Below are 22,973 nucleotides of genomic sequence, written 5' to 3' on the forward strand. Positions count from 1 at the left end.
ACTTAGCCAGAGATAAACCACTGCAACCCAGCTCCATGGAACCAGATGCTACTGGCTCATTCACTCCTGTCATCTAAGATACCCGGGGTCTGAGATCTGACACTGGTGGGTTTAAAACCCAGCCCTGGCAGGAAGTCTGAGAAACTCTGAGCTGTGGCTCAAAGTGTTAGAGCTCTAGCCTTGAGCTAAAGATCTTAGGACAGTAGCCCCAACTTTGAGTGCAATCCCCATGGCTAACTCCCCCCCCCACAAAAATCCCCACCACTTTAAACCATTAGATGTGAACTTTGTGCAGTTTGTGACATGTTTCTGAAAGAATGGTGATACTGATGAAAACACCCTAATTCTAATGACAGCTTATGGGATACAGCTATGTGATGAGACCTTCATGATGTGTTTTGTGCTGAGTCCTTCATGGGGTGCATTCTTTCATCTGGTCCTTGTAAGAGCTCCACAAGTAAGATGATTGTGCACATGAGAAAGTTGAGGCTCAAATATGTCCCCATGTCAGGGCCAAAATTATGTATGTATTGAACTCTAATGAGTTTTCTCCTGGATTATTTTTCTCGGTTGTGAATGTTGAACTCAGGGTCTAGGCACTGACCCTTCCCTATTGGGCTCATGGGTAGTGCCCTATCATGTAGAGCCAAGGAACCTAGGTATCTGTAGCTGAGGTCTGTCATCCTGCCTACTCAGGAAGCTGAGATCTGAGGATCTGGGTTCAAAACTATCCTGGACACAAAAGGTCCCATGAGACTATTATCTCCTACTCACCACTTAGCAACTTGAAGTGGAAGCCAGCACTGCTGACTCGTGCCTGTCATCCTAGCTACTCAGGAGGCAGAGAGCTGAGGATCACATTCCAAACCAGCCTGGGCAGGAAATTCCTTGAGATGGTTATCTCCAGTGAACCACCAGAAAGCCTGAAGGAGTGCTGTAGCTCAAGTGGTAGAGCTTGAGCTGAAGAGCTCAGAGACATCACCCAGGCCTGCCATGGGAGGTGGCACAAATGAAAGCTTCCTGTCAAAACACAGCACTGGGGAGAGAAAGACCTTGGGGTACAAAGAGACCTTTTTCTCCTGGACTTCAGAGCCCACCCACATTCATCCTCACCAATTGCCCCCAGATGAATTGTTACAAAGCTGTACAGGAGTGAGGCTTTTTGTCTGCCTGTTCCAACAATGAGGCAGACTTCCTCCAGCAGCCTGGGGTGCACAGAAACATTCAGGCTACACTGGGAACAGTGAGGGGAGCCCCGGCACATGCACTGTTTTGAAAGCCCTCTCTGTGCTATGAAATCATTCTATTCAAAGCAAATTTCCTAGCTGGGTGCTTTTCTTCATAGAGAATCTGGATGTTCACCAATAGAAATACATGCATTCATACACAGACACATGGAGTTACTGGCTCTTTTTTGAGTTGCAGGTCTTGAGGCTTGAACTGTGAACCTAGACATTTTCCCTGAGCTCTTTTTGCTCAAGGAAGCATTTTATTGTGCCTTAAACCATGATTACTCTAGGCTGGGGTGCAGCTTTTACACCCACAGATGATCCAGGGATCCTAGGACCCAAGTTCAACTCCCAGCACTGGTAAAAAAAAAAAATCAAACCAACACAAATTTAGGAGGAAAAAATCAGGAGGTTTTACATAACTGTTTTACCTTGTTTCCTTTGCACTGTGACCATCCTGGGTCTCAATGACTTGGCTTGAAAATTGAACGTGACCTTGCATGGCTGAAGGCTGGTGGGCTGTTAGTGAAGCTCAACTCACACACCTAGGCCCTGAGTTGGATTCTGGGACTTGCACCTACACACTGCTGAAGATCCTAGGAAAATTGTTCCATGTATAGGAACACTAATAGGATGTTTGAAATGTACTAATTGAATTACTGATTAGCTAGTCATTCTATAAGTTTGTATGCAATAAATACAGGTCATTGATTAATTTAATATTTATTAAGTCTTGTACTGTGATTAATTAATGGAGGCATAATTTTAGACCAAATAATTGGTAGTAGTAGAATATATAAAAGTAAAATATAGACATCACTTTATATAGAGTTATACACTAGAATCTACATAAATGTCTATCTGTCTCTGCATACATTTATGGATGCATATACATACGTAAATACACACATACACTGAAATCTACACATCTATGTGTTTATATAGTGGCCACTCCTAGGGCTTGATCTCAGGTCCTCAATGTTGCCCGATAACTTCACTTGCATCAGACTGGTGTGCTAATATTGACCCATTCATAAAGTGGGCCTTTTAGGCCCAGAGTTCAAACCACAGAACTGCCAAAAACTTAATCCTGATGGAAGAAGCCAATTGTCCCACTTGATTTCCTAATTGGTGAAAATCCGGGGTCTCAGGAATGATGTCTAATACACAGGCAAATTTATGTCCTATGTAATAGGATGTAAAAAATATTATATGTGTAATCATACTCACTAAAATATATAATAAATAAAACAAAATAAAATGAATAACTACACTAACTGCAATATGCAGTAAACATGTGTATGTAAATATAAATCATGTATTTAAAATGTATACGAGTGCTAGGACTTGAATTCAGGCTCTGGAGACAGGCCTGATTTTCTTGTCTTCCAGCATGATGACCTCCCCCTTCCCCCACAATGCTGCAGATTTACCCAGACCCTGAGTTCAAATCCCAGGCCTGGCAGAAAAAAATGGCATGAATTCCAAGCCAAGGAGCCTCAAAAAAATTTTAGATATTTTTAATGTATGTATGTATGCATATATGTATGTATGTATGTATGTATGTATGTATGTATGTATGTATGTATGTATATATGTATGCATTTTTATTTTGTCAAGCACAGGGCTTGAACTCAGGTCGCAGCAACTCTGCCTCAGCTTCAATCACTCTAGGCTAGGGTGCAGCCACTGGACCCACAGCCAAACCTGGGTTCCTAGGCCCCAAAGGCTGACAGAAAAAAAAAAAAAAACACTAGAAAAAAAAAAAAAACTCGGCAACTTGCATATGGCTGCAAGTTTTACATTTGTTTTCTTTGCAAGGTGACCTTCCTGGGTCTGAATGACACAGTTGAAAAGTGTTGGTAACCTAGCATTGCTGAAGGCTGGCGGGCTATCAGGGAAGCCATAGGCCAACATGGCAACATAGGCCCTGGGTGGGAAGCCCGGTCCTGACCCTTACCAATGGTGGGAGATCCTAAAAGTCTCGTTCCTATTCATAGGAATACTGATGGAAGGTTATGAATGTCAAGGTTAGAGTGATTTTAGGAGGCCAATGGAGTTTAATGAATATTTTTGGCACACTAAAAGAATACTATTAATTACATGGATGCAATTATTTTGGGACAGTGGTTGATTTAATTAATAATTCAATAAGGATGAAAACAATATTAATTACATGGAGGCATAATAAGTACCCAAGAATTGGTAGGAATGTAGCATATATAACTGAATATTGTATAGACATCTCTGGCACTCTATAAAGATCTATATTTATTTGTGCACTACCATCTACATGTTAATCTGTTCTTATTTTTCAAACCCTGGGGCTCGATCTCAGGTGAGGGAAACTACTTGTGGGCTCAATATGCACCAGGCTGGCATGCTGACACTCACCCATTCATGAATTGGGCCTTGTAGGCTGTGAGTTCAGATGCCAGCACTCACAAAAATTGAATCGTGGAGTAAGAAGCCCATGATGACACATGTTTTCCTTTTCTGTGAAAGTCCTGGATGTCAGATGTGAAGTTTCATACATAGGCAAATCTATATCCTCTGTAATAAATGTAATAAATATTCCATGTGTAATAACAGTCAATAAAATAAATGGCAAATAGATGAATGAAACAAAAAATTTAATGAATAGCTACACTAAGCACAATATTGAGTCAACAGATGGGGCTCTATTTCAGGGCCTGGAAACTGGCTAGGAGCTGAATTGGCTGCTGTGCTTACTATCACCCATTCATGAACTTCTAGACCCTGAATTTAGATCCCAGCACTGCCAAAAGTATAATCTTGGAGTGAGAAGCTAAGCATGACATGTTTTCTTTTTCTTTGAAAGTGCTCAGTGTCAGGTAGGATGTATAATTTGGATGCAAATCTATATGCTATGTAATAGGATGTCATAAATGTAATAAATGTCATAGGTGGAATAATTGTCACTACAATAAATGATAAAGGGTTGAATTAGTGAATCATTCTAGATTAAATTAGATGCAACAATTATAGGAAGTGTATTAAGTTTTATTAATATTTTATTAAGCATTACCAGAATAAAAATTACATGGAGACATAATTAAATATCGAATTATAGGTAGTGACACATGATGCATAATTTAATTATATAAGACATCTGTCTCATTCTATAAAATATGTAAATATATATGTGTATATGTACATATATGATAAACAATAATGGGATATTGAGTAATTATTAATTAATGCTTTATTAATTGTTCAACTGGGACGCATCATTAAATGGAGACATAATTTAATATCTAATAATTGGCAGTAATCCCTGCAACTACTGCTGCCTCCTTCTTGCCCTCATCGCTGGCCTGTCAGTGCCAAAAAAGGCCTCCAGGAGAACCCCTCCACCCCTGCACCAATGTGTCCTGTACTTCCAGTGACTCCTGGTGGTCAGTATGATCTACATGACCACAGAAGAGCATGAGGATATATGTTACACACAGACATGAAGAACTAGTATGATGGCTTGACCTTCATGGCCTCTGAAAATGGAGGTATGACCTGCATAAGTTTTGCTTCACTATGAATTTTCTATTTTCACACTGAACACCATATACTTTCCTTGTGATTCCTTTATTGGTTTTTGTCTTATTCTCTCAAAACAAGTCTATTATCATAGGCTGATACTATGTCTCTGGTGATGGCACCAGCAGATCCAAGTGGAAAGGGAAGTGGGACATAGAGTACCCATCCTTTCCAAAAGAGTCCACCACAGGTCAGAAGAACAAGTCTTAGGAGAGTGGGCACAGTTGATGCTTCCCTCTCTGAAGCATGGCTCAAGTTTGGAGAGGGATTTCAGGACATCTGAAATATTGAATTATTGAAATATTGAATTATCTCCAAGACCAAAGAAACAACCACATCTAGTAATTGAGCTCACAAGTATACCATGGAGATCCAGTGAAAATGATCAATCAGATGAAGATAGGACACTGTTTAAAATACAGAGAAACAATGGGATTGGCACTATTGGCAGGAACAATTTGTGTACAGAAAGAAGATAGGGCCAAGGGAGATGAACTGCAGTTGATTGACTAGAAAATGGACAGTGACAGAGAAGAAACCAGTAAAGGCAATGAATGTGAAGATGGAGAGGGTGCCATGGAAATTTCAGATGGTGCTTCTAGTGCAAGTAGTTATTCTTTGGCAAGTGATAGTAGGAAACCTGAGCTTCCTAAGGCAGGACCTGACTTTATTGCCTAGCTGGACTAAAAGTGAAGATCCTCCTGCCTCACATTCCGGAGTTCTAGGATAACAGTCATGCATTACCACATTCCTGTTTGAAACATTTAACTTTCATGTTAGATTATTTCTTTTTCACCTGTGGCCTTTATAAGCCTGATTTCGACATTTTTGGACCTTGGCGTGAACATTTGTCTGGATTATGAGGAAACAATAATTATTCCAACAGTTTCCCATATTGAAACACCCACTCCTTGGGTACTTGTCAACTCACTGTGTTCATCTGGCCTGTGTGGAGATTGTCCATTCTGCTCTGGTCCTTAAGAGGTCTGCAAGATTCTCAGCTGTGTACTAGAAGAACACAGAGATGGAGAGTTTTAGATAGCAATGAGAAAAAAGAAATTTACTTCACTGAAACTCTATTATTTGCCTTATTTTTGCCTGTCATATTTACCTTGCTCACAGTTTACATTCTTTTATGGTATAATGAAGTAATAACATTTATTTTCCTCAGCATTTAAGTTTAATTCTTTGTTTTCATTGAGACAAACTTCTAAGAAAGAACAACTAATCTCATGTTCATTTCCACAAATGGATGTTTTTATTTTCATATTCCCTTGTAAGACAATAATTCTTGGTGTGGCAAGTCAGGAAATAGAAATAGATTAAAATTTTAAGCATGATACATTTATTTGTGATGTAGGTAAGCTTTGGAATTTTAGTCACTAAAATGTGTTTGACTACTACGTTTACTCTTGCCCACTCTGGTGAGAGCATCCTTAATTACTAAGTTATTAACAAGTGAATGGATTGCCAGACAAACTTTGAGAGTTTTTGTTTTCTTGGCAGACCATTAAACATTTCTTTAGAGGAAAAAATACCACACTATTTCTGCTCTTCATAGAGTCTACTATACTTCAGTTACTTCATCTGTAACTATTAGCATACAACTGAATGTATTTGCTTTTGGGTTTATTGGAACATTCTAGCAGCCACAAATAAGGGAAACCATGCAGCTTGTGTTCTCTGGGTCTGGATTACTTCCCATAATATAATTCTTTCCCAGTCTTTACACATTATTACAAATGGTAGTCTATCATGCTCTCTGACGGATGAGTGGGATTTCTCTCTGTTTGTGTGTGTGTGTGTGTGTGTGTGTGTGTGTGTGTGTGTGTGTGTGTGTGTGTTCATACATACATTTATATATGTATATATGTATATATGTACATATACACACATATATGTATATATATTTATATCTATATATACATATATGTATATAAAATGTGGTATACATGTATGTAACCTCATACATACATACATATATATATGTATGTATGTAACCTCATACATACATACATATATATATATATATATATATATATGTAACCTCATACATGTATACCACATTTTATTGATCCATTCACCATTTTAGGGTTTTCTGGGTACTGGAAAGTGAGAGACAGGAGCCTTATCCCTCTGTTTGTGGGAAGACATGAACTCTTGTAGCAACAGTCCTGAGCCTTGTTACCCTTTTTTATGGCCTGAAGTGGTAAAAGCTGATCGACAATTTGTTCACTTTTGCAATTCCTGGGGCCTGAACTCAGTGCCTGTGCACTGTCCCTAAGCATTTTTTGCTTAAAGCTAGCATACTAACACTTGAGCCACTGCAACACTTCCAGCTTTTTCTGGATATGTGGTTACTGAAGAATCAAACTCAGGGCTTCATGCATGCTAGGCAAGCACTCTACCACTAGGCCACCTTCCCAACCCAATATTTTATTTTTTAAAAAACTAACATGTAAAAGAAACAACTACATGAGCAACTGTATTACAGGAGGCAAGCTCCATGACTAGAACCATGACTTCCCTGGCCAGAAACCTGGGAGACCAGGCCTTTGCCACAAGTCTCCTGTGAGGTCAGCTTCCAACCACTGAGCATCATTTCATTGGCCTGAAAGGAAGGAGAGTGTTGAGATGTGAAACATGATGCAAGCAGACAGAGGAAGCCTCATCCCCCAATGTCAACAATGAGGATGGTTACTCACAAACCCCAGATCCTGTGGCACATGTGCTAGTAGACACTAATTATGAATTGTGTAGAGTCATGATCCAATGGGCAGATGGGTTGAGCTATTATGAGAAAGACATAACCTCATTCAGAATCATATGGACTCCAAAAATGTGAACTAGAAAAGGTCTACTTTGTGTTTGAGGTTATTGTTTTAACTTCCTTTATCTGCACTCTGTCCTCTAAAGTCAGCTCCCATGTGTGAACTCTTCATATGCAAGAAAATGAGCCATAAATAAGGCCAAGTAATTGTTAATCTTATGGAAGTGAGCCAGGCATAGAATGGCTGTCTGGGGTTTCTTTTCCTCTCTGAGTTACAAAAAGTGACTTGTTCCTGAGACAGAGCCCATGTTCTAATGGCTGAGCTATTACTGCTGGATATCAAATTTCACCATGTGGATATAACTATAAGAGACAAAGCAGCCAGGACTTTGATGTTCCCAAAATTATTGCCATGCTGAGTGAGTCTGACACATGACTTCGAATGACTGCATGAAGGAAGTGAACATCCTTTTGTTTTTACAACATGTAATAGTGTATAAATCGATACATCACTTTACACTGACTTTAATTTTGTCCCAGGTTTTCATTTTGGTTTCGGAGGAAAGTGTCTGGATTTACCATTCCAACAACAGGCTCCCAGATGCTCATGCAGGGTGAGGAGGGGAGAATGGGTCGAAATGATGACTTCCTTCTGTGTTTCCCTGGCAGTGCTGAAAATCAGACCCAGAGCTTCTGGGCTTCAGGTAAACAAGCAGTGGGTAGAGTCTCCCTTCTCAAGAGATTAAATCTTCATGAAAATTGCCCACAGGACACTACAGTTTCCACTGCTTTTTTACTTCCACGCAGTGCACATAGCACACGAACTAATGCTGGAGGGCACAGGTATGGCTGACTCACCACCCTTCAAGAGAGGCAAGAAGGATGAACACAGTGGCAGGGGACCTGTTCCTCAGCAGAAAGCCTTGCAAGGTTCTGAACATCACCCTAAGTGAGGCTGGCATTTGAGCACAGTCTTGGACAGATCATAAGCATCTGAAGAGTGTGGAATGTTCTGCTAATCCACAGGTTGACTAAGCAGCCTGTCCTTGGGGGAAAAGGATCTACTATAAGTAAACATTTATCAGAAATCTCACTAAACCTTGTTCTTTATATTAAGTCAGTTCTTCAAGGCAGACAAGTGAGAGTGGATAAAGGAGAAGGGCCCTAGGACCACTGCATTTTCCCATCTTAGAGCATCATTTTCTTTCTCAACATATAGTAGGGAAGCCACAGCCTAGTCCTGCTAGCCAATAGAAGTATATTCTCAATAGTATATGCCAATATGTTCAGGTCCAGATAACTCAGTGATAGTGGTTCCACTCTGTTCTCTCAGTAACTTCTCTTTTTTGAGATAGGGTCTAATCTAAGTAGGACTTTGGGCTAAGCTACCTTTGTATGCAGATCATAGGCATGTACCACCATGCCTAGTCTCATTACTTCTTTTTGTTTTCTGCCCTTTGAAAGTCAGCCAATAGCTCTAACATCGTTCTCTTCCATTACATTCTATTCATGCCCTTATCTGGTTCTCTCCATCTGGTCTAACTGGAGCCATCTGTCTCTAGCCAGCACACTGTCATGGTGGTCCATCTTCCCAGCTAGCTCCATACACATCTGTTTTTTACTAGGGAGTCTTTCCTGACTTGTGCTTTTCACTTTTCCAAATGACTGGATGTGCAAGACAATAAAAGGAGTTCCTGAATTTTGCCAAGAGTGTGAATGACATGACTGATTCAAGGCTGTTAACCATTTTCTTTTCTTTTCTTTTCTTTCTTTCTTTTTTTTTTTTGGTCCGGTTGTAGGGCCTGAACTCTGGGCCTGGGCGCTGTCGCTCAGCTCTTCAGCTCAAGGCTAGTGCTCTACCATTTGAGCCACAGAGCCACTTCTGGCTTTTTTCTTTTTGCTTATGTGGTGCTGGGGAATCGAACCCAGGGCCTCATGCATGCAAGGCAAGCACTCTACCACTGAACCACCTTCCCAGCCCCCTGTTAACCATTTTCCACTTAAACACACAAGCAGTGGGCCAGGATTTGTGGCTCATACCTGTGATCTTAGCTAATAGGTAGGCTTAAATCTGGAGGATGGTGGCTCTGAGACCAGCCTAAGCAGAAAAGTCTTGAGATCCCACCTTCAAAATAATCGCAAAAGAAGGTCTGGAAGTATGGCTTACGGTGAGCATACAATATGAGCAAGAGCTGTCATAGTATAGGTCACCTTGTGCTGCTTGTAGCACAGGTCCTTTAGTCCCAGGTCTGTACTAATAACATCTCTTCAATTCCAACTTTGTGTATGTGTGTGTATGTGTACAACTTCACGTACTCATGCACTTGTTGTGTACACTGATAATATTAAGTTGCACGTGCTTATGTTGCAGAGACTTCAAACTAATTTTTATCTTTCCAAACACAATGAACCATCAAGAATTCTACCACTGTCAACATTCATTACAAAGATTCCACTTCCAAAATGCCATTTGGTTAGATGGTGTTTACCTATCCATATTTACTTAGTCTTTCCTCTAGTTGACCCTCATCCTCCCATACCATTGCACCTCCACACATTCCCCCAGATTATTGTTTACAATGATCTTAACATTTTCCTGGAAATAAGGATTCTTTAGTGGTAGAATTAGCATTTAATTGCTAGCAAGTCAGCTTCTTCAGTAATAACTCACAATGAGCTTAAAGATCTACCCTTAATCAGGTAGGGATAGGTGGACACAGCATAGTAAAATGGACAAAAAAGCATTTCAATGCCAGGTGGACCACTATGGGACCTGATGCGATACCATCATGTGCTAAACATGGACATCCCAGGTGAGGGCAGAATACTCTCTTGTACGTGTGGGACTCCTGGATATCAGGAAAGTAGGAGGCTGAGACCTGAGTCCAACCCTTACTCTTCTCAAATTGCTGGCAAAGTTTCAGAAAAACTCAGTAATCTGCCCAAGGAAGGTATGCTAGGCTACAGGTGAAGAAAGACAGGAGCCTAAAACGTGGCATGCAATTTCTGAGAATACACCTTCATACTTACTAAGAACTTATGAGCTTATAGAAATTGATTTGTTGTGGTCAGACAGTGTGGGTATGCAAGCCAAGGAGGGGACTGGCCACTTCCTTACAGTATCATCCTATAGTGACAAGAAGAGGAAAATAACCCCAAATGGGACTGCACTGGTCATCTACTTGATGTCAAAGTATTGGGGCTGAACAGTACTGAGTGTTAACCTGGACTGCTGGTCAGAGAGCTGGAAAAGTAGGGAGTAGGATGTGAAATGAATGATAAATAGAGGGATGGGTTGATGGAAAGAATTGTCAACTGCAACATCACATTCAGATCTACCAGAGATCTCTCATAAAGGGCCAGTACAGTCAACCATATGAACCCATTAGCACTGGTCATTCTTGTTTGCTAGCAATCACTTTCTGACTTATCAGACATACACACACACCCCAAATGGCCATGGTTTGGTGGACACAGAGGGCTAGAATATAAATGTCAGTAAATGCCTGACATGTTAGCAGAGAGTATCAAAGTTTAGCCACCCTGCATTGTTCATTCCCAAGATTCTCAGCCTGTTAGGTCCTTGTGGCAAACTCAGTGCTCCAATGGGAAGAGAAGCTGCCTCCAGGCCTCCCTTTCTTATCCTCCAGGTCTCAGAAGTCCCCAAAAGGCTGGTCTGGAGGTGTGGGGGAATAATGCAGGCAAAGCCCAAGTGTTGGAGACTCCAATTCATAGCAATGATAGGGTGCTGCAGAGCTCTGGATTGTGTTGTGCCTCCAAGGGAAGGAGGCACTGTTGGCACATGAGTGCATCAGGGCTTCCTGATCCTCCCTGCCCAACAGCAGCTGTTCTGGATTGAGCAGCACACTGGGATGGGGTATGAGGCACCCTGGGGACAAGTACCCACCAGTAGAGGGATGGATAGGGCAGGTAAATCTACAGAGAACAGTGCCAGTACTGGGCAGCTGTGCTCTTTTATCAACTTCTCCACATTTCAGTTTTCAAAAACAACTTAGACTTTAGAGTAAGTTTCAACCTAGGGAAAATTTACACAAGTGTGTTTCCCTCACTGCCCTAGCTCTCCCTTGATTCACATGTCATAAAACATGTTAATCAAAGTCAGAACATTTCCACTGAAGCCATAGTAGTCATTAAACACAAACCCCGTACCAACCTCAACATTGCCTCCTTCTGCCCTTCTCTCACTCAGGAGTCCATCTGGTCCTGCAGATCGTTGCTCTCCTCTCCTTTGAGGGGCCAAAGTTCCAACTAAACCTCCATCCTTGGCCATTGTGAGGGGTTCTGCTCAGCATTTGCTGTCTTGGTAAGCATAGATTGAGGGATGTCGATGGACTGTTCCTCTTTGGCAGGAGCCTACAGAGCAACAGATGCTGCAGCCATCTCAGTGAATCACACTGGGGCACCGAGGTCACCATGCTTAACCTTGTTCATGGTACTCGTGTTAGAACTCAGAGTATTGTACTTGCTAGGTAGGTGAGCTATATTCCTATTTTGTGCTGGTCATTTTTTAGTTATGGTCTTGCTTCCTATCCAGGTACATGCCTGGGCCTGGACTCACCTATTTTAAGCTTCCTGTTGTAGTGAAGTTGATATTAATTGATAGCTTAAGAGGAGATGTCACCCAGTTTTTGACTTGGGCTGGCCCTGAATAATGATCATCCAAATCTTAGCATCTTAAATAGTTAGGATTACACATGTGACTCCCAGCTCCAATGTGCCTTCCTTCTCAACCCTACCAATTCAGCAGTGACTGACAGCTTCCTCTCCTCAGTTACTCTTTCCCTCTGGAATTTCAGAGAGGAGACACACATTTTCTTCTTCATTGTACTCTAATTGCTCCAAAGATTGCCTGAAATTGTACTATCTCCCCTCATTGTAGGCTCCCCAAGGAAGTGATACCCTTGGATACTGGATATTTCTACATGAGGAGGTAAACATAGCTGTGAACCCCAAAGGGAGATCCTGTTACTTCAGCTGTGGGCTGTCAGTTCCTTCTGCAACTCCCTCAGCTACAGTCATTTTCCATGACACAATTGTCTTCCTGCACTCCCCACACTGATGGGTACAAAGACAGCATCATGCCAATTGGCCAGGTCAAACTATGGGACACTCAGTGGTGGAGCTGGAGGAGTTGCACTTGTCCCCTATACAATCTGACATCCAGTCCCTCTCTTCAACAGAATTCAATCTTTGTGGATTCTCCTCTCTGCCAACACTCTCAGTCTGTCTCTAGAACTAAGGAACAAGGTATATGTAATTGAGAAAACACAAACACAATCTCTCATCATGAATGGACCAATTTAAATATTGAAAAAATGAACCACAAAATTATACTGAACCCCTCTCCCTGCTTCTTTTATTTGTGCAAGTTTGCTCCCTAATTGCTTTTGTGTGTTTGTTGGGGAAGGTGTGTGGGTACGGGTGCGGGGGATATTGTGTATAATAGGACTTGAACTCAGGGCCTTTGGCTCTTAACCTAGCTCTTTTTTGTTCAAAGCTGGCACTCTACCATTCCAGCCACTGATCCCTAGTGGCTTTTTCCAGGCTAATTGCAATAAGAATCTCTTGGGTTTCTCTGCCTACAATGGCTTCAAACTGCAATTCTGGTATCAGCCTCCCAAAAGGCTAGTGTGTGAGCCACTAGTGCATGGCATCCCACTGCCACTTTAAAAGGGCAGCTTTTAAAGTGAAGTAAAAGAAAATTCTTGATTGAAAACTGGGTATCAGTGTGATTTAGGTAAATCTGGAGGCTCCTCATGGGAGGAAAGGCCTTCTCCTGGGAAGTATTACAGCACTACATGAACCAAGTGGGTTTGATGAAATGTCCCCAGAGAACACACAAGATACCCTGAGTGAAACAACACCCAAAGCACAGGTTCTTAGGACATTGTCTAAAATAAGTTTTTAACCAAGGTGCTCACAGATGTGCCTCCCATATCCTTGGGAAAGATATCAGTAGAGCAGCCATCTGGATTCTGTCCTACGGGGGTACAAGGTGTTTGGAACCAAGCCTTTTCCTTGGTCCAAACCACATCACAAAGAGGCCATGTGGATGCTCCTAGTCCAATGGCTGGGCCTTTTACTGCTACAAAATTAGGCTTCTTAAACTGGATGAAAGTATTCACTAAGTTTCTAAAGTTAAAAAAGTACAGAGGGAACAAGTAAAAACATTGCATATGTGAGCAGATGACAAAAATCTATTCTAGATTGGAAGTTGCCAAGCAGAAACTATGCAAATCATAAAAATTAAGATTTCTTAAAAAGCCTCCTCCCAGAAAAGGTAGATTGTGGATCTACCTGCTGCAGATTGTAAAGGCTTACCTACAGCCTGGATATTACACAGGTGTCGCTGCTACCACCAGTTGTAGGTGACATAGCCAGAAGGGCTTTCATATTTACAGTGGCTCTTGGCCACTCTGACTATTGCATATAGCATTTCCAACTTTCTCTCTTTGAAGACCCAAGGATCATACTGACTTTAGGGAGTTCTTGTATCCAAGAAAAGGGAAAATTCAGAGTGAACTTGGCACTAAGATTGTCTGGTACTGACTGAAGGGTTATTGACTAAGGGATATAACCTGCCCCTGCAAGGAGACTTTACACATTGAATTGGAAACACGTATTTTCTAAGGTCTTATAAACTGGACTAAATTAACTTATGGACATGGAGATAAGCTAATTTAAGACATAAGGTTGGAAATAAAGATCAGCAAGCATCTCAATGCCTGTATCCCATTATGTGTTGTTGGATGCTACTGCCACAGGAAATTGGAGAGCAAAGCAGACATGGGAGAGGGAGGCCTTTGCAGGGGACAAGACCTTGCCATAAAACACAACCAATGCTGTGCTGGAGTTTGTTTTATAGGCTTTGTAGTTCCAGGGAGGTTGATGCTATACTATATAGGGAATCTGCTTCTTCCTCCCCACCATACAGCTGATTCTGTTTTCAGAGGTAGTCTCTTGTTCTGATTTCACAGAGTAGATCAAAGCATAAACTTATACCTACATACATATAAAGTGATTCTTTATAGGTAGTTTGAGCCTGACCTTTGAAGAATAACTAAAACTTTTCATATACAGAGTTCTAAGCCAGAGCTTGACTGACAACAGCTATTGAGGCACTTCCTACTAGTTCCTCATCCTCTGAATACTATCAAGATGGAATATAGTGCTGCATCTCCCCTCCCCCTCCCTTCCCCCCCCACCCCTGTGCAAGTCCTGCAGTTGAATTCAGGGTCTTCTGCTTAGTTGGCTGGCACTTGAATACTTGAATCACACTTTCAGTCCTGTTTGTACTAATCATTGGAGGCTCAACTTTAACAGACTTTTCTAATTGATCTGGTCTTAACACAAATCCTCTGGATGTATCTCAGACTTTTGAGTAGCTAGAATTACAGATGTGAGTCACTGCTTCCAGCTAGATTATATTGTAAGGAGGGAGGTTGGGAGGTTTGTAAGGAACACAGGAGAACAGGGCTTGCAGATGCAGCAGATTCCAGCAACTGGTGTGAGGTGTAGTCCATTAGGTGAGGCCAACCTCATCTCAGCCTTGCCAATTGCCCCCAAGGTAAGAAATGTTTTGCATTATGCAAGAATTGATCCTTTAAAAGAATAAGCCACACTAATATCTAAGGTTTCTAAATGAGATGGCCCAAGGCATTATTCGAAAGCTCACAATGGAGTTTAACAATAAAGCTGTGGTACATGAAAACATAAGAATAAAAAAACTGTCCATGATTCCATGCTTCTCCCATGATATATTTGTAATACATAAAAAATTCTCATCTCAAGCCCAAAGAAACACAGGTCCCATGGTTTCCCTTATTTGCAATGACTAGTATATGTCTGAGACAAGCAGAAATGTTCAGAGGAGTTGATGTTAGGTGAAATGAATCCCAAGATAAGGACTCATATTTTTTCTTTCTTGCTATTGTTTTAAACATATTTATAAGATGATTGTTTTGTGGTTTTTTATGTCCCTCCTCCTCAGTATAATCCCTGTTTTCACTGTATTTGATGTTGCTATAATTTGTGGAGGGGAAGGGAAAAAACAAATTGTTTAAACAGGGATACAGGTGGACCCATTGCAACAATGAGATGTACAAGACGTTATGTCAAAAAATGAATTTTACAACTCTGGCATGGTATGGGGAGGGAGATGGGAAGGGATGGTAAGGGGAAACAAAGGAGGAGGGAACAATGCTTGATAAGAAATGTACTCATTTGGGCTGGGAAGGTGGCTCAGTGGTACAGAGATTGCCTTGCATGCATGAGGCTCTGGGTTTGATTCCTCAACACCACAGAAGCAGAAATAAAAAGCTGGAAGTGGTGCTGTGGCTCAAGTGGTTGAGCGCTAGCCTTGAGGTGAAGAGCTGAGGGACAGCGACCAGGCCCAGAGTTCAGGCCCATGACCGGACTCCCCACCCCCCAAAAAAAGAAATGTACTCATTACCTTGCTCGTGTAATTGTAACCCCTCTGTACTACATTTTCAAGATTAAAAAAAATTCTGGTTTCAAAGTCTTTGAGGAAAATCAATACCAGGATTTCAATAGGATTGATACATTGTTTTATAACTGGAATTTCAATTTTTGCCTGGAATGATAATAATGTCAAATAAAATTATGTCTCTATTTCAGAGGTCCATGCTAAATTCATCAGCAGCCCTGCTCAGAGGAAGGGTGCAATGATGATGTGTAAACTCATTTGTAAACATGAGTTGAACAGAAACTCAGTTTGTTAAAACAGCCACCCACCAAATCTTTGTAGAAATGACCTGTCAGGAGAGACCTCTCCAGTCCACAAAGCTGTATGATCATGAACTACAAAAATCCAGCGGCAGTGTGGCTAGTGGTAGGAGATCATGATGGACCTAAAGAGGAAATGTGTACAGTTTTGTTAAGTATACATGCGGTTGTGTTTGCTAGCCATTGGGCTTGAACATAGGGCCTGTGCACTGTCTCTGAGCCTCTTTGTGCTCAAGGCTAGTGTTCTACCAACTAAATCCCAACACCACTTCCAGCTTTTTCTTAGTAGTTTATTGGAGATAAGAGTCTCATGGACTTTCTTGTCTCAGCTGGCTTCAAACTGCAATCCTCAGATTTCATCCCCCTGAGTAGCTAGGATTACAGGCATGAACCAGCAGGCCCCTGGTTTTTATACTTATCTTTTAAAACTTAATATTAAAGCCCATAAACATTAATAGGTGTACAATGCAGCATACTCAATTTGTATTTGTTCCCACTGGATTATCTGTGAACTGAGTTAAAGGCTGTCTTAGATATGGAAGGGAAGGAAAGATTTTCCACAAAGTTAGTTTTTGAAGACATTATTATTCAATAGAATTCCTTCTGAGAAGACACTTGACAAGATCAGATATTAGGTCAAACCCTCAAGGAAGGGTGTAGGAATTGTCTGGGGAAACCAGGCAACAAAATTTGAATTAGGAGGTAGTGTGCTTCCTTCCTCAGCTTACTCAGCTTTATTATCTGAAGAAGAAAGGAATGAGTAGGAAGAGGTCAAGTTCTAGGGCCAGTTTACGGGTTTGTTCTCTCTCCAAATCCTGTAATATAGGAGTGCTGAGTAATAGCCTCTTCCTTTGGAAAGTCTGCACATTATCTCACTCTATCATGAGAGGAGACCTCACTTCTGTGGAGATAAGCTTGCTCTTGGGTCCTTCAGACACATAGTATGCAGACATCAAAAGTCCAATGCTATAAAGGGAACCCAAGATACTCAGTTTTATCAATGATGTAAGGGCCATTTGATGACAATGAATCTGCAAACTGGGTATCATCAATTCCAATAGTGGAAATAGCAGCCCTGGACAGTGGATGATGTAAGATGTTAATTGATCTCCATTATCACTTCCCTTTCCTTCCATTCTGAATATTTGCCACAATGAAGATCTTTGCCTCAAAAAGTTTAAGGAATTTGAGTCATGATACCACAGAAACAAGCAAAAATACAATACATAGAAATATTGTTTTGTGTTATGTCCCTCATAGGCATATAAAGTTAATTTAAATAAACTGAGTAAGAGAAAGGTTAAGTGAAACTGCTTTAAATAAGTAGTTTTTTCTGATTCTCCCATATTCCATTAAGCAAAATTATCGCTGATAAAAATACGTTTACTCAAAGCAGCAGCAATGCAGGTTTCACAGAAGCACAATGTTTCAGTTTCCTATAATATCAGCTGAGCCTTCTGTGGGATCTAGGAGAAGGACATGGCATAGGGAGGGTGGGAGAAGTAATAGGAGTGAGGATCTGATGAAAACAATCATCTAAAATCACCTAAAAGTGCATGAGATGAGGTTTCTACTTAAATATCTGTATCTATCTTTTCTCTTTCTCTAATCCCAGTACTACAAGCCTCAGCCACTGTCAAGGGCAGAGACTGGACACCTGAGGAGGGAGAAGACTGGAGAGCAGCAAGATTGGTAAGAAAAGCTCTAAGATACATAAGAGAGGACTCAGGTGGTCTCACAGAAGATGTACAAAGTCACCACTGAAGACAATGGTATGTGTGTGTGTTTGTGTGTATGTGTGTGCATATGTGTGTGTGTGTGTGTGTGTGTGTGTGTAAAAAGTGAGGCTTAAAGACATGCAACATATCCTGAACTATGATTTAACAATGAGCAGTGTCTACACTTTGATATGAGGTTCTGATAGTCTAGAGCAGAATTATGTCCACTGATGAAGGTTTATAATTTCAAGTCAAGTAAGAAGGCAATGCCTTCTAGCACCACATCTGAGAACTCAGAATAATAATGGGATTATAATATTTCAAACCATAGGTATGTTATTTTGGGGAATAACAGAGATGGGGGGGACTGAGATCCAAGGCTAGTCTAGGCAAAGTTTTAGCAAGCAGACCTTATCTCAACAAATTATTCTGGCTAGGTGGTTCATTCCTGAAATCCCAGCTCTGTGGGAGGTGTATGTGAGGGAAGAGCAAAGCCCAAAAATTACTTAAAATACTTAAAGCAAGATGGGGGCAGGAGGTGTGGTAGAATGCATGCCTAGCATGTATGAGGCTTTGAGTCCAATCAAACCATAATACTATTAAAACAACCCAACAGATGTAAGATGTGTTCATTAGCTGATTCAGCTTTTTTCCTCTCTACTAGAAATATTTAGAATTCGGGGAAGCATAGGAGAAGTGTACAGCACAAGTACCATGCAGCTGTACATTATCTATACAGCACTCTTAGCCAACATGCCGAGCACTTGCTGGGTTTCAGTTGTTGGCCTCTGATAAGCAGTCATTAATGTCAGACTCATAGAAAGAGCAGATGAGTTAATTGAGTCAATTGACTTAAATGACTGACATTGAAGCCTATGCAGGGCTGTGATCTTCAGTTCTAGTACTTGGAAAACTAACCCCAACCCCGATGCAAACACATTGGCTCTGCAAACCTGATTGCATCTGCCATCTTGGTGCCTTTTCTCTTTCTATCATCGGTGAGATGGTCTATGAAGTAAATTAAGTCCAGGCCACAATAGAAGATGCTGCCGGGTGCACTGAGATAGACCTGCTGTCATTGGCAGTGGCTGTTTTCAGGGCACTCAGGACTTCTTTTATCACCAGGAAGTCACCATAAGTTCCAATGATAAGGACCACTTTGGGTACAGACTACTATAAGCATTTTAAAGACCCCTCTGTATGGTATTTTCACAATAATAATCATAATAATAAAAAGAAAGCCTTTGTTTCTCTGAAGGTTACAAGAAATGGGTATTTCTGCAGTTTGAACAGCAGGTGGCACTTTAAACTACTTTACAAGTGAGTCCAGTCTGTTGTTTTTGTTATTGTTGTTGCTAATTTAGCTTAGGATAGAAACCTAAATGATATGGTGAGAGGGCAAAAAATCATTTAAAATGATCTTGGAAACATTAAAAAACCTCACCAGTGAAGAGATTGCAGTCTAAAAATGTACCAAAAATCAAGCCCTGAACTGCTTGTTCTGTATGAGTGTAGCTAGCACACAGACCTTCTGTAGGTAGCTTTCCTTGTCTGGAACAACCTACTCAAGCTGTGTACAAAGGAAAAGAAACAACACTAGAACTTAAAATTTGGAAATGCCCAGTGCAAGTTGAGATGTATGCATTTCCAGAGCCTTCCTAGCACTAGGGGCTTTTGAAAAACAATCTCTTCAACAACAATCTCCTTGGCCTTTGCAAGCTGCCTTTTCAGGTATTAGTCAATATGCATACATAGAAAGCCCCCTTGCTGTGTGCTCTGCCACAACACTAAGACCATCAGTGTTGTAGGATGATAGGGAAACTTTTCCCAGGACAGAATGCAGCCATTGTTATGTTTAGCAAACAATTAACCTGTCAAACTGGGCGCCAGTGGCCCTTGACTATAAACCCAGCTACTCAGGAGGCAGAGATCTGAGTATGCCAGTAAAAAACCAGCTTGGGAAGGATAGGCCTTGAGACACTTATCTCCAAGAAACCACCAGAAAACTGGAAGTGGCACTGTGGCTCAAGTGATAGAGAGCTATACTTGAGCTGAAGAACAGAGAGACAGCCCCTAGGCCTAGAGTTCAAGTCCCATGACCAACAAAATAAAGAAAAAGAAAGAAGGAAGGAAAAAAGAAAGAAAGAAAGAAAGAAAGAAAGAAAGAAAGAAAGAAAGAAAGAAAGAAAGAAAGAAAGAAAGAAAGAAAGAAAGAAAGAAAGAAAGAAAGAAACCTGTCATGATGAGAGATATGGCAAAGCTCAAGCCTTTGCAGATAAAGACATCCTGACCTGGGAGATGGCTCAAAAACAGAGGCACTGTTACCTTCTCCTGGTAAGAACCAAAGCTCCCACTGGAGCCCATACCATTAGAATAGAGCAGATGCCCAGCACATGCCTACAGCCCCAAGTCAGTGTGGCCAGAGTGATTAGCAGCCAAGCTTCCAAGTCCCCTTTGATTCCTGCCTCCTGGGCACATTGTGGGCCAGCTCAGAAGGAGGTTTCAGAAGAGCATAAAGAGCCATGAAGCAAAGCAGTCGTGTAGAAACGCAAAGCACATGACTCTCACCTCTGGGATTCCAGAGTTATTCTCAGATTATTTTGTGGATAAGAAGATGTGAGTGAATCATCTTGCTTCCTGAAAAATATCTCTGTATAGGTAGGCACTCTTTGCCTCACACTGAAATGCAACCACTTGTCCAAAGGCTGGTCTCATCTGTGGCCAATAAATTTCCTTTTCCCAGCCATCACCCCTTTAACAGACATCTGTATGTTGGCTGATAGCACATCCATGAATGGAGATGTACCTGTGAAGGGTTTGAAACCATAGTGGTCCATAATGTCCTATCACCATTTCTCTCCCACTGTCATCTCAGAATTAGACCAGAAGCTGGTTGCAATCACAGCACATATCAACACAAGACTGTCAATACCAGAACCTTGTCAAAGTCTACTTTAAAGATACCTTTCAGTTTCAATCTATGTCTGACAGAGTATCTACCCCCTACTTTTTTGGTCTAGGATATGTGCAGCTATAAACTAGGAGACTTTTAGAGAATAAGATTAGAGAGAATGGGTCTCCTGGACAGGATCTGCTATAGGTATGACAAGTTGGAAGGAAAAAGGAAACAGCATAAGGAAATATCATTAACATGGCCAAAGTGGTCAAAAGACATCTCTCCAATGCAAGAATGTCTGTTCTTGTCAGGCCATGGCCTGGTATGGTGGTGCCACTTTACACTCTGGTCCCATTATAGTAACATAAATGTCATGGCTTCTTCCTTCCACGGCCTAGGCTGACTACCAGAGGTTAATTCTGCTTTCTAAAAGGGTACACACATCAAGGGGCTTTCTTCTTCCCCCCTACAAATATTCTACCAATGTTCCCTCATTTCACAACTCCTCATTGCCAATCTGGGTGCTGCTTTTCTATGAGTCCTAATGTATCCTCTCCTGAGCCTAACATTTGTTGCCTTTCCTCCTTTTGGTGCTGGGGACTGAACTGAGAGTCATGTGTTTGCCAGGGATGTACTCTACCACTGAGCTGCATCTTCACCTCTGAACTTTGTTTATCATACTTGTCAAGAACTCTATTAAGTATTTGATACAATTACTAAGGTACATGAGAATAAGGGAGATGCTACACTTAGCAATTGGACAAAAAATCACCTATCTATAGGAATCACCTCCACATTAGCTTGTGTGGCAATGAATGCAGAGCTCTGGCTAGGAGAAAACAAAAGTCATGCCTGAAAAATACATGGTGGTCTACTGGTAAAATTATCAACAGGAGTTTTCTAAGGAGTGAGGCATGAGTCATTAATTATGAACCAAGAACTACTTCTTCAAAAGTGTAAAGAAACAAGCCAAAGCCACCAGAAAAGACTCATGAAAAGACTCATAAATGAGTACTTAAGAGAAAACAATAATGTTCTTAGTCAAACACTGGTAGATAGGATGGGTGGTGCCTCCATCACAGCTTGGCCTCAATCCTTAACCCACTGAGGAATGAGAGTGCCTTGGCCAGGCCTGCCTTCAGTTCTGACCCAGCAACCTTAGAAGATTTGGGGTCATCCAACCTGGTCAGTTCTAGGACTAGAGTCCTAGGGGAGTCAACACTTACTCCCTAGGACTCCCACAATGGAAGCTATTTGCACTTTGATCTCCCTGGGGCAAGGACACAAAACCTCCTTCTAGTCATAGATCACTCTCTGGGACAGTTTTACTTTCTAATGAGTGAGACCAGCTTGGCTTAAAGATCTCTATCCCACCCCTCCCTACCCTACCCCAACCTCAGGCCTGGTAGAGGAAAACTTACGGAACTTACCATCTCCCAACTTTACTAGCAACAAGGGACTTGCACCTCACCCAGAAGTACCTTTTCCTTAGAGCTTTCTATAATTTGCCATATTCCCATAGCCCTGTTTCTGAAGAAAAAGGTGCTCTTACAGGATATTGGTGGCCATGGAGGAATGCTTGGCACAGACAACCTGCCTGGAGCCTCACTGAAAGAAGAGTGAAAGATTCTGGCAAAAAGAACCAGTGACTGATTTGGCCTCCAGTGAAAACAGAAGTGTTTACCTTTTTCCTGGCTATTGTAGGTTCTAAGCAATTGAGATTTCTGTTTCACTCACGTAAAGTAAACATACCCAACAGGCTAGATCCATCCATCCCTTATATCCTTACAACACCCTGTGGGCCTCAGACAGCTTTGACTGCTGGAAAAATGAACGTGAGAATGGGTCATTGGGACAGGCCATGTCTCCCCTCCTCTCCTTGACTTGGAAGTACTGTGTCAAGCAGTTCTGGATACACTATGGGACTAGTCAGCTTCTCAGCCTCTCACTCCCTCAAACAGCTAGAGTCACTTCTGTACTTAAAGCTCCAGACACCTTGAGAAACTACCCTGGAAACCAGGAACTTGCACTCATCCTGT

General features: G+C 41.4%; 1 pseudogene; it reads right to left on the reverse strand.

Annotated features, from left to right (window-relative positions):
* Positions 1-5,720: 5,720 nt before the first annotated feature.
* On the reverse strand, positions 5,721-20,836 carry LOC138835070 (chromodomain Y-like protein; annotated as a pseudogene).
* Positions 20,837-22,973: the final 2,137 nt, after the last annotated feature.

Source organism: Dipodomys merriami, unplaced genomic scaffold (genome assembly GCF_024711535.1).
Source record: "Dipodomys merriami isolate MVZ:Mamm:240054 unplaced genomic scaffold, mDipMer1.0.p SCAF_227, whole genome shotgun sequence".
In the NCBI taxonomy this organism is placed as follows: domain Eukaryota; kingdom Metazoa; phylum Chordata; class Mammalia; order Rodentia; family Heteromyidae; genus Dipodomys; species Dipodomys merriami.